This window comes from Callithrix jacchus, chromosome 4 (genome assembly GCF_049354715.1).
Source record: "Callithrix jacchus isolate 240 chromosome 4, calJac240_pri, whole genome shotgun sequence".
Lineage (NCBI taxonomy): Eukaryota > Metazoa > Chordata > Mammalia > Primates > Cebidae > Callithrix > Callithrix jacchus.
This window is the reverse complement of record NC_133505.1, coordinates 142,342,287-142,358,139: the sequence shown is the minus strand read 5'-3', so window position 1 is coordinate 142,358,139 and position 15,853 is coordinate 142,342,287. Positions and strand designations below refer to the sequence as shown.

Here is a 15,853-nt window from a genome sequence, read left to right as displayed (position 1 = left end):
TAGCATTTTCTCCTTCATTTCAACCCTGGTGAATCTGACGATTATGTGCCTTGGGGTTGCTCTTCTTGAGGAATATCTTTGTGGCGTTCTCTGTATTTCCTGACTTGAATTTTGGCCTGCCTTGCTAGGTTGGGGAAGTTTTCCTGGATAATATCCTGAAGAGTATTTTCCAGCTTGGATTCATTCTCTTCGTCATATTTAGGTACACCTGTCAAACATAGATTAGATCTCTTCACATAGTCCCACATTTCTTGGAGACTTTGTTCATTCCTTTTTGTGCTTTTTTCTCTAATCTTGCCTTCTTGTTTTATTTCATTGAGTTGATCTTTGACCTCTGATATCCTTTCTTCTGCTTGGTCAATTTGGCTGTTGAAACCTCTGCATGCTTCATGAAGTTCTCGTGTTGTGTTTTTCAGCTCCATCAATTCACTCATAATCCTCTCTAAGTTGTCCATTCTTGTTATCATTTCCTGAAATCTTTTTTCAAGGTTCTTAGTTTCTTTGCATTGAGTTAGAACATGTTCCTTTAGCTCACAGAAGTTTCTCATTACCTACCTTCTGAAGTCTGATTCTGTCATTTCGTCACACTCATTCTCCATCCAGCTTTGTTCCCTTGCTGGTGAGAAGTTGTGAACCCTTGTAGGAGGCAAGGTGTTGTGGTTTCAGGTGTTTTCCTCCTTTTTGTGCTGGTTTCTTCCCATCTTTGTAGATTTATCCACCTGTCATATGTGTAGTTGCTGATTTTCAGATTGGTTCCCTGAGTGGACGTCCAGGTTGTTGATGATGAAGTCATTTCTGTTTCTTAGTTTTCTTTCTAACAGTCTGGCCCCTCTGCTGTAGGATTCCTGAGGTCCACTCCAGGCCCTGCTTGCCCGGGGATCACCTGCAGCAGCTGCAGAACAGTAAGGGTTGCTACCAGTTCCGTCTTCTGCTGTCTTTGTCCAAGAATGATGCCCGCCAAATGTCAGTCTGATCAGTCCTTTGTGAGGTGACTTTTTGGATATACGGGGGTCAGGATGCTGCTTGAGGAGACAGTCTGTTCTTTGTAGGAGCTCAAGTGTTGAGCTGTGAGCTCCACTGTTCTTTCAGAGCTGCTAAGCAGGCATGTTTAAGTCTGCTGCAGCAGAACTCATAAACTGCCTTTCTTCCCCCAGGCACTCTGTCCCGGGGAGTTAGGGCTTTATTTATGAGTGTCCATTGTCCTGCTGCATTTTTTTTTATAGGGCTGTTCTGCCCAGCAAAATGGCAGCCTAGTCACTGTCTGGCTTCAGAGGCTTTGCTGAGCTCCGCCCTGCTGCCATTGAGCTTCCCTGTAGGCCTGTTTCTATGGGTGTGGTTATAACTGCCTCGGCAATGGCAGCCTGCCTCTGTAATGGCAGACTCTCTCTGTTGTGGTGGGTTGCCTCGGCAACGGCAAGCTGCCGCAGCAATGGGGGACTACCTCCATAGGGGTGGAGGGCCTCGGTAATGGCGGATGCCCCTCCCCCACTGAGCTGCACTGTCCTGGGTTCAGCTGTGCTTGCCGTGAAACTCTCAACCCCGAGCGTTTCCAATTGCTGTTTTTTTTGTTTGTTTTGTGTGGGTGGGACCTGCCAAGCCTAATCACCTGGCTCCCTGCCTCAGAGCCTTTTTTTTTCCTTTAAGTTGAACAGTTGACTCTCTCCTAGGTGTTCCAGTTGCCTGCTGAAAGGGTGCCGGGATCTGTGTGATTTCCCGTGCGGTGACCCATTTCACTGGCTAAAACAATGGCACTACCCAGGAATCTCCTGGCCATCTTAAAAGGGCAACCAGACCAGTGTATTTTTTATGGAGAGCCGTGGCGCCACAGCACTGGCAAAACAGCTGCACCTGCTAAAACAGCCACACTGGCCACCCATAGGGCTCCTCTGCCTAGGAATCTCCTGGTCTGTGGGCAATAAAGATCCATCTGGAAATGCAGCATCCACTCACCCTCTGCACTTTTACTGGGAGCTGCAATCCTTAGCTGCTCCTAAAGGGGCCATCTTGGATCTTCCTCAAATGTTATTTTTAATAACCAATTATTCTAATGCCACTTGCTAAATAATTCATCTTCATTCCAATTTTAAATAAATTGCGTATCATGTACTAAGTTCTCCCAAAATGCTTGTATTTGTTCCTATTGTGTGGCACTGAGTTACTCGTCTTTTTCTATGAAAGTGCCACTGTGATTTATTTTTTATCAGACAAGCTTTATGCAATTTTAAATATTAGTGAGGATGTCTACATCAATCATTTATTTTAGTTCAAAAATTGTGTACAGCATTTTAGGAATTTATTCTCGCAAATTTTAAAAGCATTTGAGTTTTGAAAAAAATTCATTTGGATCTGATTAATTTAGAGAAAATAGATATTTAATGATATTTAGTCTTCTCATCTAGAGCTATGACATATATTCTAAATTATTAAGATATTAGATATTACTATACCTAGGATTATCATGGTGGATGGGAGGCAAGACTAGATTGCAGCTCTGACTCATACACACAGAGCAATGTGTGGAGGCTCCCATCATGAATTTTAGCTCCAGAATGATTGCAGGAATAAACCAGGAATCCAAGAGGACCCACAGACCACCTGAAGGAAGTGGACTGCTCCTGCAGGACCCAGAAGACACCCTAAATACTGTGAGTGTCCAAACTGCCAAGGTGAGAAAGGGAGATCCTTGGCCCCTAAACTCACACCCCCACTGGGGAAACTAAAATTCTAGTTTGCAGGAGAAGATTCTAACCTTAACTGGAGCTGAATCAATTTAGAGAGCCAAGTGAAATACAGGGGTAGAGGAGGAAGCAGGAAAGGCCATGAAAGCATCACAGCATCCTTTAGAAGGGGGTCCAGAGGCATGGGGTAAATGCCACAGGGAGAAGGAAGTTGCCAGCTGAACTCATAACAATTTTAACCAGTTGAGAAGCCTCTGTTTCTTTTGCAGGTCAGAGGTGAGTAGCCTGGAGCAAGTTCTCAGCTCTGCTTGCCCTCTGTCTGGAAACAGACTCAGTGCTGTATCAGAGGCACAGTGGGAGTGAGACTAGCCCTTCAGACTGCATGGGAGCTGGGTGAGACCTATGACTGCTGGCTTTCCCCCACTTCCCTGACAACCTGCATGACTCATTAGATGCAGCCATAGTTCTTCTAGCTATACAACTGCATTCACCTGGGAATCTCATCACCACATCACCATCCCCACAGCAGCTGCAGCAAGACTCGCCAAAGGAGAGTCTGACCTCAGACAAGCCTACCCTGCCCCACTGGTCCTTTGCTACTCACCCTGGTAGCTGAAGACAAAGTACATATGTTGTTGGGAGTTCTAGGGCCTTGCCCACCAATAGTTCCTCTTCATACTACTACAGCTGATACTCTCTGGAAAGCACCACCTTCTGGCAGGAGGCCAACTAGCACAAAAATAGAGCATTAAACCATCAAAGCTAAGAACACTCAGAGAGTCCATTTCACCCCCTGCCACCTCCACCAGAATAGGTGCTGGTACCCAAGGCTGAGAGACCCATAGACAGTTCACATCACAGGGCTCTGTGCGGACAACCCCCAGTACCAGCCGAAAGCCTGGAAGACATGCCAGTGGCTACACCCAAAAGAGAGATAATAATCTCTACAGCTCCGCTCTCAGGAAGCCACATCCTTAAGAAAAGGGGGAGAGTACTACATCAAGGGAACACCCCATAGGACAAAATAATCTGAAAACAGCCTTCAGGCCTAGAACGTCCCTCTGACAGAGCCTAGACAAATGAGAAGAAAACAGAAAACCAACTCTGGTAATATGACAAAACAAGTCTCCTTAACACCCCCGAAAATCATACTCACTCACCAGTAATGGATCCAAACCAAGAAGAAATCTTTGATTTACCTGAAAAAAAAAAAAAATTCAGAAGGCTAGTTATTAAGCTAATCAGGGAGGCACCAGAGAAAGGCTTTGCCTTTCTCTGCTATAAAATTCAAAGAAATTTATAGCATAAAGAAAACATAATAAAAATGTGAGGAAACATTGGATACACATATAGAAATGCAAAATGCTCTGGAAAGTCTCAGCAATAGAATTGAACAAGTAGAAAAAAGAAATTCAGAGCTTAAAACCAAGGTCTTTGAATTAACCCAGTCCAACAAAGACAAGTAAAGAAGTATACAAAAATGTGAACAAAGCCTCCAGGAAATCTGGGATTATGTTAAAAAACCAAACTTAAGAATAATCACTGTTCTTGAGGAAGATGAGAAATCAAAAATTTGGAAAACATAATCAGGAGAATAATCAAGGAAACTTCCCAGCCTTGCTAGAGACCTAGATATCCAAATAAAAGAAGCACAAAAAGCACCTGGGAAATTTATTGCAAAAAAATTCATCGCCTAGACACACTGTCATCAGGTTATCCAAAGTTAAGACAAAGGAAAGACTCTTAAGAGCTGTGAGATAAAAGCACCAGGTAACCAATAAAGGAAAACCTATCCAAATAACCGATTTCTCAGCAGAAACCCTACAAGCTAGAAGGGATTGGGACCTTGTCTTCAACCTCCTCATACAAAACAATTATCAGCCAAGAATTTTGTATACAGTGAAACTAAACATCATATATGAAGGAAAGATAGTGTTTCTCAGATAAATAAATGTTGAGAGAATTTGCTACTATCAAGCCAACACTAATAAGAACTGCTAAAAGGATCTCTAAATCTTGAAACACATCCTGGAAACATAACAAAATAGAACCTCTTTAAAGCATAAATCTCACAGGACCTAGTAAATAAAAATACAATTTAAAAAGCAAAAACAAAAAACCAAGGTCTACAGGCAACAAATAGCACAATGAATGGAATGATAACTCACAACTCAAAATTAACACTGAATGTAAATGGCCTAAATGCTCCACTTAAGAGATACAGAACTGCAGAATGGATGAGAATTCACAAACCAACTATCTCCAACTATCTGCTGCCTTCAAGAGACTCACCTAAAGCATAAGGACTCACATAAACTTAAAGTAAAGGGGTGAAAATGTACACCAAAAGGCAGCAGGGGTAGCTATTCTTATATCAGACAAAACCAACTTTAAAGCAATAGCAGTGAAAAAAAGGCAAAGAGGGACATTATATAATGGTAAAAGGCCTTGTCCAACAGGAAAATATTACAATCCTAAACATATATGCACCTAAGATTGGAGCTCCCAAATTTATAAAACAATTACTACTAGACCTAAGAAATGAGATAGACAACAACACAATAATAATGGGGGACTTCAATACTCCACTGATGGCACTAGACAGGTTATCAAGACAGAAAGTCAACAAAGAAACAATGGATTTTAACCACACCTTGGAACAAATGGACTTAACAGATGAATACAGAACATTTCATACAACAGTTGTAAAATACACATTCTACTCAGCAGCACATGGAACTTTCTCCAGGATAGACCATACAATATAATGAGCCACAAAAAGAGCCTCAATAAATTTAAGAAAATTGAAATTATATCAAGCACTCTTTCACACTACAGTAGAATAAAACTGAAAATCACCTCCAAAAGGAACCTTCAAAACCATGCAAATACATGGAAATTGAATAACCTGCTCCTGAATGATCACTGGGTTAAAAACAAAATAAAGATGGAAATTTTAAAAATTATTCAAAGTGAATGACAGTAGTGACACAACCTGTCAAAACCTCTGGTTTCCTCTTAGGCAGTGCTAAGAGGAAAGTTCATAACCCTAAATTCCTATATCAAGAAGACTGAAAGAGCACAAACTGACATTCTAAGATCCCACCTCAAGGAGCTAAAGAAACAAGAACAAACCAAACCCAAACCAAGCAGAAGAAAAGAAAACAAAATAACCAAGATCAGAGTAGAACTAAATAAAATTGAAACAAGAAAAAAATTACAGCAGGTTCTTTGAAAAGATAACTAAAATTGATAGACCATTAGCAAGATCAATCAAGAAAAGGAGAGAAAATCCATAACCTGAACAAAAAATGAAATGGGAGATATTTCAACTGATACCACAGAAATACAAAAGATAATTCAAGGCTAATATGACACACTTTTATGCACATAAACTTTAAAACCAGAAGAGATAAATTCCTGGAAAATACAACCCTCTTAGCTTAAATCAGGAAGAATTAGATAACTTAAACAGGCCAGTAACAAGCAGCAAGACCGAAATGGTAATTTAAAAATCACCAACAAAAGAAAGTCCAGGACCAGATGGATTCACAAAGGAATTCTATCAGACATTCTAAGAAAAATTGGTACCAATCCTATGGGCAATATTTCACAAGAGAGAGAAAGAGGGCACCCTTTCTAATTCATTCTATGAAGCCAACATCATCCTAATACCAAAACCAGGGAAGAATCTAACAAAAAAAGAAAAAAAAAAAAAAAAAAGAAACTACAGACTGATATCCCTGAAGAACATAGATGCTAACATCCTAAACAAAATAGTAGCTAACCAAATCCAACAACATATCAAAAAGATAATTCACCATGATCAAGTGGGTTTTATACCAGGAATGCAGGGATAATTTAATGCATGTAAGTCAATAAATGTGATACATCACGTAAACATAATTAAAAACTAATATCACATGATCATCTTAATAAATGAAGAAAAAGCATTTGACAAAATCCAGCATTCCTTTATGATTAAAATCCTTAAAATGCTCAGCAAAATCAGCAGTCAAGAGACATACCTCAATGTAATAAACATTGTCAATGGCAAACCCAGAGCCAACATTATAATGAATGGGGAAAAGTTGAAAGCATTCCCTCTGACAATTGGAACAAGGCAAGAATGCCCACTCTCACCACTCCTCAACATACTACTGGAAGTCCTAGCCAGTGCAATCAGAGAAGAGAAAGAAAGGGCATCCAAATTGGTAAAGAGGAAGTCAAACTGTTACTGTTTGCTGATGATATAATTCTTTACCTTGAAAACCCTAAAGACATCTCCAGAAAAGTCCCAGAACTGACCAAAGAACTCAGCAAAGTTTCTGGATGCAAGATTAATATACACAAATCAGTAGCTCTCCTATACACCAACAGCAACCAAGCAGAGAATCAAATCAAGAACTCAACCACTTTTACAATAGCTGCAATAAAATAAAATACTTAGAATTATACCTAACCAAGGAGGCAAAAGACGTCTACAAAGAAAACTATAAAACGCTGCTGAAATAAATCAGAGATGACACAAACAAATGGAAACTTATCCCATGCTCATGGATGGCTACAATCAATATTGTGAAAATGACCATACTGCCAAAAGAAATCTACAAATTCAATGCAATCCCTATCAACATATCACCATCATTCTTTATAGAATAAGAAAAAAAAATATTTTTTTCCTTTTTAGATGGAGTCTGGCTCTTGTCACCCAGGCTGGAGTGCAATGGTACAATCTCAGCTCACTGAAACCTCGGACACTGGATTCAAGCAATTCTCGTGCCTCGGGCTCCACAGTAGCTGGGATTACAGGTGCCCACCACCATGCTTAGCTAATGTTTGCATTTCTAGTAGGGATAGGGTTTCACCATGTTGGCCAGACTGGTCTCAAACTCCAGCCCTCAGGTGATCCATCCACCTTGGCCTCCCAAAGTGCTGGGATTACAGGTGTGAGCCACAGCACATGGCCAGAAAAAAACTATTCTAAAACTAATGGAACCAAAAAAGAGCCCACATAGCCAAAATAAGACAAAGAAAAAAAAAAAAATCTAGAAGCATCATACTATCTGATTTCAAACTACATTATAAGGCCATAGTCATCAAAATAGCATGGCACTGGTATAAAAAGAGGCATATAGACCAATGGAATAGAATAGAGAACTCAAAAATAAATCCAAATGCTTACAGCTAACTGATCTTTGATAAAGCAAACAAAAACAAAAAGTGGGGAACGGACACCCTTTTCAACAAATGGTGCTGGGGTAATTGGCTAGCTACATGTGAAAGAATGAAACTGGACCCTTATCTCTCACCTTATACAAAAATCAACTCAAGATGAATTAAAGACTCAATTATAATTATAAACTATAAATTTCTATAAACTATATTTCATAGTCAAGAAAAGTAAGTACAATAAAAACAAAGAGGGGAGGACTCAAGATGGCGCTGTGAGAACAACCCAGGATTGGAGCTCTCGTTGAATCCACAAACGGTGAGTCGGAGCTGCATTTCCAGACTGATCTTTGTTGCTCACAGAATGGGGTAACTCCCAAGTATAGAAAAGACACAAGACGCCAGGCAGTAGGTCTGCCTGGTGAAGCCGGCAGCCGGGGCGGCGGCGGCTGGCCCTACCCAGCAATCTCCACAGGGCACGCTTGTCCAGTTGCCCTGTTGAACCGGCAACCTGAGACTTGAGAGGGCTGGACTTGAGACTGAACGAGACTTGGACAGTAGGCCAGCCCAGGGGATTGCAGGGACAGATCGTTTGGGACACCCAGTGGGACAAACAAAACCGCGATTTCAAACTATCCCGAGCAGACAGTCCGAGATGCTCTGTGGGGGAGGGGCGTCCACCACTACCGAGGCAACCCGCCCCAACTGAGATACACGCCCACTGCTGACGCAGCCAGCTGTTGCTGAGGCAACCTGTCCCTACTGAGATACACGCCCACTGCTGACGCAGCCTCCCGTTGCCAAGGCAACCCATCCCTACTGAGATACACGCCCACTGCTGACACAGCCTGCCGTTGCTGAGGCAACATGCTACAACGAAGAGACTCCACCGCAGGGCGTGGCGGAGACCACAGCAGAGCCTGCAGGAACAGGGTGAATCACACAACAGCAGGGCGGAGCCTCGGCAGCCAAACAGTGGCTACTCTGCCTTCTAGCTGGGCAGGACACCTCATCGGACATCGAAAAATAAAGCCCGAACCCCCCAACACAGAGCATTTGAGAAAAAAAGGGTTTTTTTTAATGAGCTCTGTTGCAGCAGAATCAAACATAGCAGCCTAACAGCCCTGAATGAACAACAGAGCTCACAGCTCAGAAATTGAGCTCCAAAAAAGTACAGACTGTCTCCTCAAGCAGCTCCCTGACCCCTCTATATCCAAAAGACTGACATTTGGCAGGCATCATCCTGGGACAAAGATAGCAGAAAAAGAAACAGGTAGCATCCCTCACTGTGCCACAGCTGCTAGAGGTGCACCCCAGACAAGCAGGACCTGGAGAGGACCTCAGCAGTCGTACAGTGAAGGGGCTAGGCTGGTAGAAGGAAAACCAAGTAACAGAAATACTTCATCATCAACAATCTGGGTGTCCACTCAGAGACCCAATTGAAAAGTCAGCAACTACGCAGATGACAAGCGGATAAACCCACAAAGATGGGAAGAAACCAGCGAAAAAAGGAGGAAAACACCCGAAACCAGAACATCTCGCCTCCTAGAAAGGAGCAAAACTCCTCACCAGCAAGGGAGCAAAGCTGGACAAAGAATGACCGTGACAAAATGACGGAATTAGACTTCAGAAGGTGGATAATGAGAAACTTTTGTGAGCTAAAAGAATATGTATTACATCAATGCAAAGAAACTAAGGAACTTAAAAAAAGATATGAGGAAATGATAACAAGAATGGATAACTTAGAGAGGAATATGAATGAATTAAAGGAGCTGAAAAACACAATACGAGAACTTCACGAAGCATGCACAAGTTTCAATAGCCGAATTGAACAAGCAGAAGAAAGAATATCGGAAGTCGAAGACCAACTCAATGAAATAAAATGAGAAACCAAGATTGGAGAAAAAACCGCAACAAGGAATGAACAAAGTCTCCAAGAAATGTGGGACTATGTGAAAAGACCTAACCTACGTTTGATAGGTGTACCAGAAGGGGACGAAGAGAATGAATCCAAGCTGGAAAATACTCTTCAGGACATTATCCAGGAAAATTTCCCCCACCTAGCAGGACAGGCCAACACTCAAATGCAGGAAATACAGAGAACACCACAAAGATATTCCGCAAGAAGAGCAACCCCAAGGCACATATTCGTCAGATTCAACAAGGTTGAAATAAAGGAGAAAATACTAAGGGCAGCCAGAGAGAAAGGTCGAGTTACCCACAAAGGGAACCCCATCAGACTCACAGCAGATCTCTCGGCAGAAACACTACAAGCCGGAAGAGAGTGAGGGCCAATATTCAACATTCTTAAAGAAAAGAACTTTCAACCCAGAATTTCATATCCAGCCAAACTGAGCTTCAGAAGTGAAGGAAAAATAAAATCCTTTGCGAACAAGCAAGTACTCAGAGATTTTGTCGCCACCAGGCCAGCTTTACAAGAGCTCCTGAAAGAGGCACTACACATAGAAAGGAACAACCAGTACCAGCCATTCCAAAATCACACTAAATGCTAAAGAGCATCAACATAATGAAGATTCTACAACAACTAACAGGCAAAACAGCCACTTAGCATCAAAATGGCAGTATCAAATTCACACATAACAATATTAACCCTAAATGTAAATGGACTAAATGCACCAATCAAAAGACACAGACTGGCAAATTGGATAAAAATCCAAAACCCATCACTGTGCTGTATACAGGAAACCCATCTCACATGCAAGGATACACAAAGGCTCAAAATAAAGGAATGGAGGAAGATTTACCAAGCAAATGGAGAGCAAAAAAAGCAGGAGTTGCAATTCTCATCTCTGATAAAATAGATTTTAAAGCAACAAAGATCAAAAGAGACAAAGAAGGCCATTACATACTGGTAAAAGGATCGATACAACAAGAAGAGCTAACGATCCTAAACATATATGGACCCAATGCAGGAGCACCCAGATATATAAGGCAAGTTCGTAATGACTTACATAGAGACTTAGACTCCCACACAATAATAGTGGGAGACTTTAACACTCCACTGTCAATATTAGACAGATCAACCAGACAGAAAATCAACAAGGATATCCAGGGCTTGAACTCAGACCTGGAGCTAGCAAACCTGATAGACATTTACAGAACTCTCCACCCCAAATCCACAGAATATACATTCTTCTCAGCACCACATCACACCTACTCTAAAATTGACCACATAATTGGAAGTAAAGCACTGCTCAACAAATGCAAAACAACTGAAATCATAACAAACAGTCTCTGAGACCATAGTGCAATTAAGTTAGAACTCAGAATACAGAAACCAACCCAGAACCACACAGCTTCATGGAAACTGAACAACTGGCTCTTGAATGTTGACTGGGTAAACAATGAAATGAACTCAGAAATAAAGAAGTTTTCAAAACCAATGAGAACGAAGACACAACATGCCAGAACCTCTGGGACACATTTAAAGCAGTCTCTACAGGAAAGTATATAGCAATAAGTGCCCATATGAGGAGAATGGAGAGATCCAAAATTGACACCCTATCCTCAAAATTGAAAGAGCTAGAGGAGCAAGATCAAAAAAACTCAAAACCCAGCCGAAGACAAGAAATAACTAAGATCAGAGCTGAACTGAAGGAGATTGAGACACAAAAACCCCTTCAAAAAATCAATAAATCCAAGAGCTGGTTTATTGAAAAGATCAACAAAATAGACAGACCACTAGCCAGATTGATTAAAAATAAAACAGAGAACAACCAAACAGATGAAATAAAAAATGATAAAGGGGAAATCACCACAGATTCCACAGAAATTCAAACCATCATCAGAGAATATTACAAACAACTCTATGCACATAAACTAGTAAACCTGGAAGAAATGGATAAATTCCTGGACTCCTGTGTCCTCCCAAGCCTAAACCAGGAGGAAGCTGAAACTATGAATAGACCAATAACAAGGTCAGAAGTCGAGGCAGCAATTAAGAGCCTACCACACAAAAAGAGCCCAGGTGCAGACGGGTTCACAGCAGAATTCTACCAGACACACAAAGAGGAGCTGGTACCATTCCTTCTAAAACTATTTCAAACAATCCAAAAAGAGGGAATACTTCCCAAATCATTTTATGAGACCAACATCATCCTGATACCAAAATCCAGCAGAGACCCAACAAGAAAAGAAAACTTCACGCCAATATCCATGATGAACATAGATGCAACAATCTTCAATAAAATATTGGCAAGCCGAATGAAACAGCAAATCAAAAAACTTATTCACCATGATCAAGTAGGATTCATCCCGGGGATGCAAGGCTGGTTCAACATACGCAAGTCTATAAACATAATTCACCACATAAACAGAACCAAAAACAAAAACCACATGATCATCTCAATTGACGCAGAGAAGGCATTTGACAAAATTCAACAGCCCTTTATGCTAAAAACCCTCAATAAACTAGGTATCGATGGAACGTATCTCAAAGTAATAAAAGCTATTTATGAAAAACCAACAGCCAATATCATACTGAATGGGCAAAAACTGGAAGCATTCCCTTTGAAATCTGGCACTAGACAAGGATGCCCTCTTTCACCACTCCTATTCAATATAGTTCTGGAATTTCTAGCCAGAGCAATCAGGCAAGAAAAAGAAATAAAGGGTATTCAAATAGGAAAGGTGGAAACCAAATTGTCTCCATTTGCAGACGACATGATAGTATACCTAGAAGACCCCATCACCTCAGCCCAAAAACTCCTGAAACTGATAAGCAACTTCAGCAAAGTCTCAGGATATAAAATCAATGTGCAAAAATCACAAGCATTCGTCTACACGAATAACAGACTTAAAGAAAGCCAAATCAAGAACGAACTGCCATTCACAATTGCTACAAAAAGAATTAAATACCTTGGAATACAACTCACAAGGAACGTAAGGGACCTCTTCAAAGAGAACTACAAACCACTGCTCAACGAAATCAGAGAGGACACAAACAGATGGAGAAACATTCCATGTTCATGGTTAGGAAGAATTAATATCATAAAAATGGCTATACTGCCCAAAGTAATTTACAGAATCAACGCTATCCCCATCAAGCTACCATTGACTTTCTTCACAGAACTGGAAAAAACCACCATGAACTTCATATGGTACCAAAAGAGAGCCCGCATAGCCAAGTGAATTCTAAGCAAAAAGAACACAGCGGGGGGCATCACACTACCGAATTTCAAACTATACTACAAGGTTACAGTAATCAAAACAGCATGGTACTGGTACCAAAACAGAGCTATAGAACAATGGAACAAAACAGAGGCACCGGAGGCAACACAACATATCTACAACTATACAATCTTTGATAAACCTGACAAAAACAAGCAAGGGGGAAAGGATTCCCTGTTTAACAAATGGTGTTGGGAAAACTGGCTAGCCATGTGCAGAAAGCAGAAACTGGACCCCTTTCTGACACCTTACACTAAAATTAACTCCAGATGGATTAAAGACTTAAACATAAGACCTGGCACCATAAAAACCCTAGAAGGAAATCTAGGCAAAACTATCCAGGACATAGGAGCAGGCAAGGACTTTATGAACAAAACACCAAAAGCATTGGCAACAAAAGCCAAAATAGACAAATGGGACCTAATCAAACTCCACAGCTTCTGCACGGCAAAAGAAACAGTCACTAGAGTGGATTGGCAACTAACAGAATGGGAAAAAATTTTTGCAGTTTACCCATCTGACAAAGGGCTGATATCCAGAATTTACAAAGAACTCAAACGGATTTACAGGAAAAAAACAAACAAGCCCATTCAAAAGTGGGCAAAGGATATGAACAGACACTTTATGAAAGAAGACATATATGAGGCCAACAATCATATGAAAAAGTGCTCATCGTCACTGGTCATCAGAGAGATGCAAATCAAAACCACATTGAGATACCATCTCACGCCAGTTAGAATGGCCATCATTAAAAATTCTGGAGACAACAGATTCTGGAGAGGATGTGGAGAAAAAGGAACACTTTTACACTGTTGGTGGGAGTGTAAATTAGTTCAACCATTGTGGAAGACAGTGTGGCGAATCCTCAAGGCCTTAGACATAGAAATTCCATTTGACCCAGCAATCCCATTACTGGGTATATATCCAAAAGACTATAAATCATTCTACTATAAGGACACATGTACACGAATGTTCATTGCAGCACTGTTTACAATAGCAAAGACCTGTTATCAACCAAAATGCCCATTGATACTAGACTGGATTGGGAAAATGTGGCACATATACACCATGGAATATTATGCAGCAATCAGAAATGATGAGTTTGTGTCGTTTGTAGGGACATGGATGAATCTGGAGAACGTCATCCTTAGCAAACTGACACAAGAACAGAAAATGAAACACCGCATATTCTCACTCATAGGTGGGTGATGAAAAATGAGAACACATGGACAGAGAAAGGGGCGTACTAAACACTGGGGTCTATTGGGGGGAAAAGGGGAGGGCCAGTGGGAGGGGGAGGTGGGGAGGGATAGCCTGGGGAGAAATGCCAAATGTGGGTGAAGGGGAGAAGGAAAGAAAAGCACACTGCCATGTGTGTTCCTATGCAACTGTCTTACATGCTCTGCTCATGTACCCCAAAACCTAAAATCCAATAAAAAATTAAAAATAAATAAATAAATAAAAACAAAGATAAATAGCTGGGACTAAATCAAACTAAAGAGCTTTTGCATGGCAAAAGGAACAGTCAGCAGAGTAAACAGACAACTCACAGAATGGGGAAAAAAATCTTCACATTTGACAACCTATACATTTGACAAAGGACTAATATCCAGAATCTACAACAAACTCAAACAAATCATCAAGAAAAAAAAAATCCCATCAAAAAATGGGCTAAAGACATGAATAGACAATTCTCAAAAGAAGATATGCAAATGGCCAATAAACAATATGACAAAATGCTCAACATTACTAATGATCAGGGAAATGTCAATGAAAACCATAATGTGATACCACCTTACTCCTGCAAGAATGGCCATAATCAAAAACTCAAGAAAAAGTAGATGTTGGCATGGATGCGGTGATCAGGAAACACTTCCACTCTGCTGGTGGGATTGTAAACTAGTACATCGGCTATGGAAAACAGTGTGCAGATTCTTTAAAGAGCTAAAAGTAGAACTACCATTTGAGCCAGCAATACCTCTACTGGGTATCTACCCCAAGGGAAAGAAGTCACTATATGAAAAAGATACTTGCACACACGTTTATAGCAGCACATTTCGCAATTGCAAAATCATGGAACCAACCCAAATTCCCATCGATCAACAAGTGGATAAAGAAACTGTGGTATAAACATATAATGGAATACTACTCATCCATCAAAAGGAATGAATTAATGGCATTTGCAGCGACATGGATGAGATTGAAGACTATTATTCTAAGTGAAGTAACTCAGGAATAAAAAAGTAAACATCGTATGTTCTCACTGATATGTGGGTGCGAAGCTATGAGGATGCAAAGGCATAAGAATGATACAATGGACTTTGGGGACTTGAGGAGAAAGGTAGGAGGGGGAAGGGATAAATGGGGTGCAGTGTAACTGTTTGAGTGATGAGTGGACCAAAATGTCAAAACTTACCACTAAAGGACTTACTCATATGACCAAATACCATCTGTACCCCAATAACCTATGGAAAAATTAAAAATATTTTTACAAATTATTCAAGTTTTATAATCTCATTATTAACATTTTGGAATTTTTATTCATATGGACTTTTATATCTCTACTAAAATTTGTTCTTAGGCATTTTATAATTTAATACAAGAGGATTCTTTTTTACTAGAATTTCTAAGGTTGCTCTTTGTATGAGAAAGGCAATGATGTCATAACTAACCATTTTATTAAACTGTGTTATTAATTTAGCAGATTTTTATTGACTCTCTTAAGTAAACAACTATATCATATTTCAGCAACTCCTCTCAAATTAAAAATCATACATAGTTATGAAAGAAAATATTTTTCTTTTAAAATATGG

The 15,853-nt window shown here is 40.4% G+C and overlaps 1 long non-coding RNA gene across 1 annotated transcript; it reads right to left on the bottom strand.

Annotated features, from left to right (window-relative positions):
• Positions 1–305: 305 nt before the first annotated feature.
• LOC144582209 (uncharacterized) lies at positions 306–15,505 on the bottom strand. The gene is made up of 3 exons (XR_013534550.1): positions 15,457–15,505; positions 3,839–3,877; positions 306–3,407 (listed from the first exon to the last, which is right to left on the bottom strand). It is a non-coding gene; the product is annotated as an uncharacterized LOC144582209 (long non-coding RNA).
• Positions 15,506–15,853: the final 348 nt, after the last annotated feature.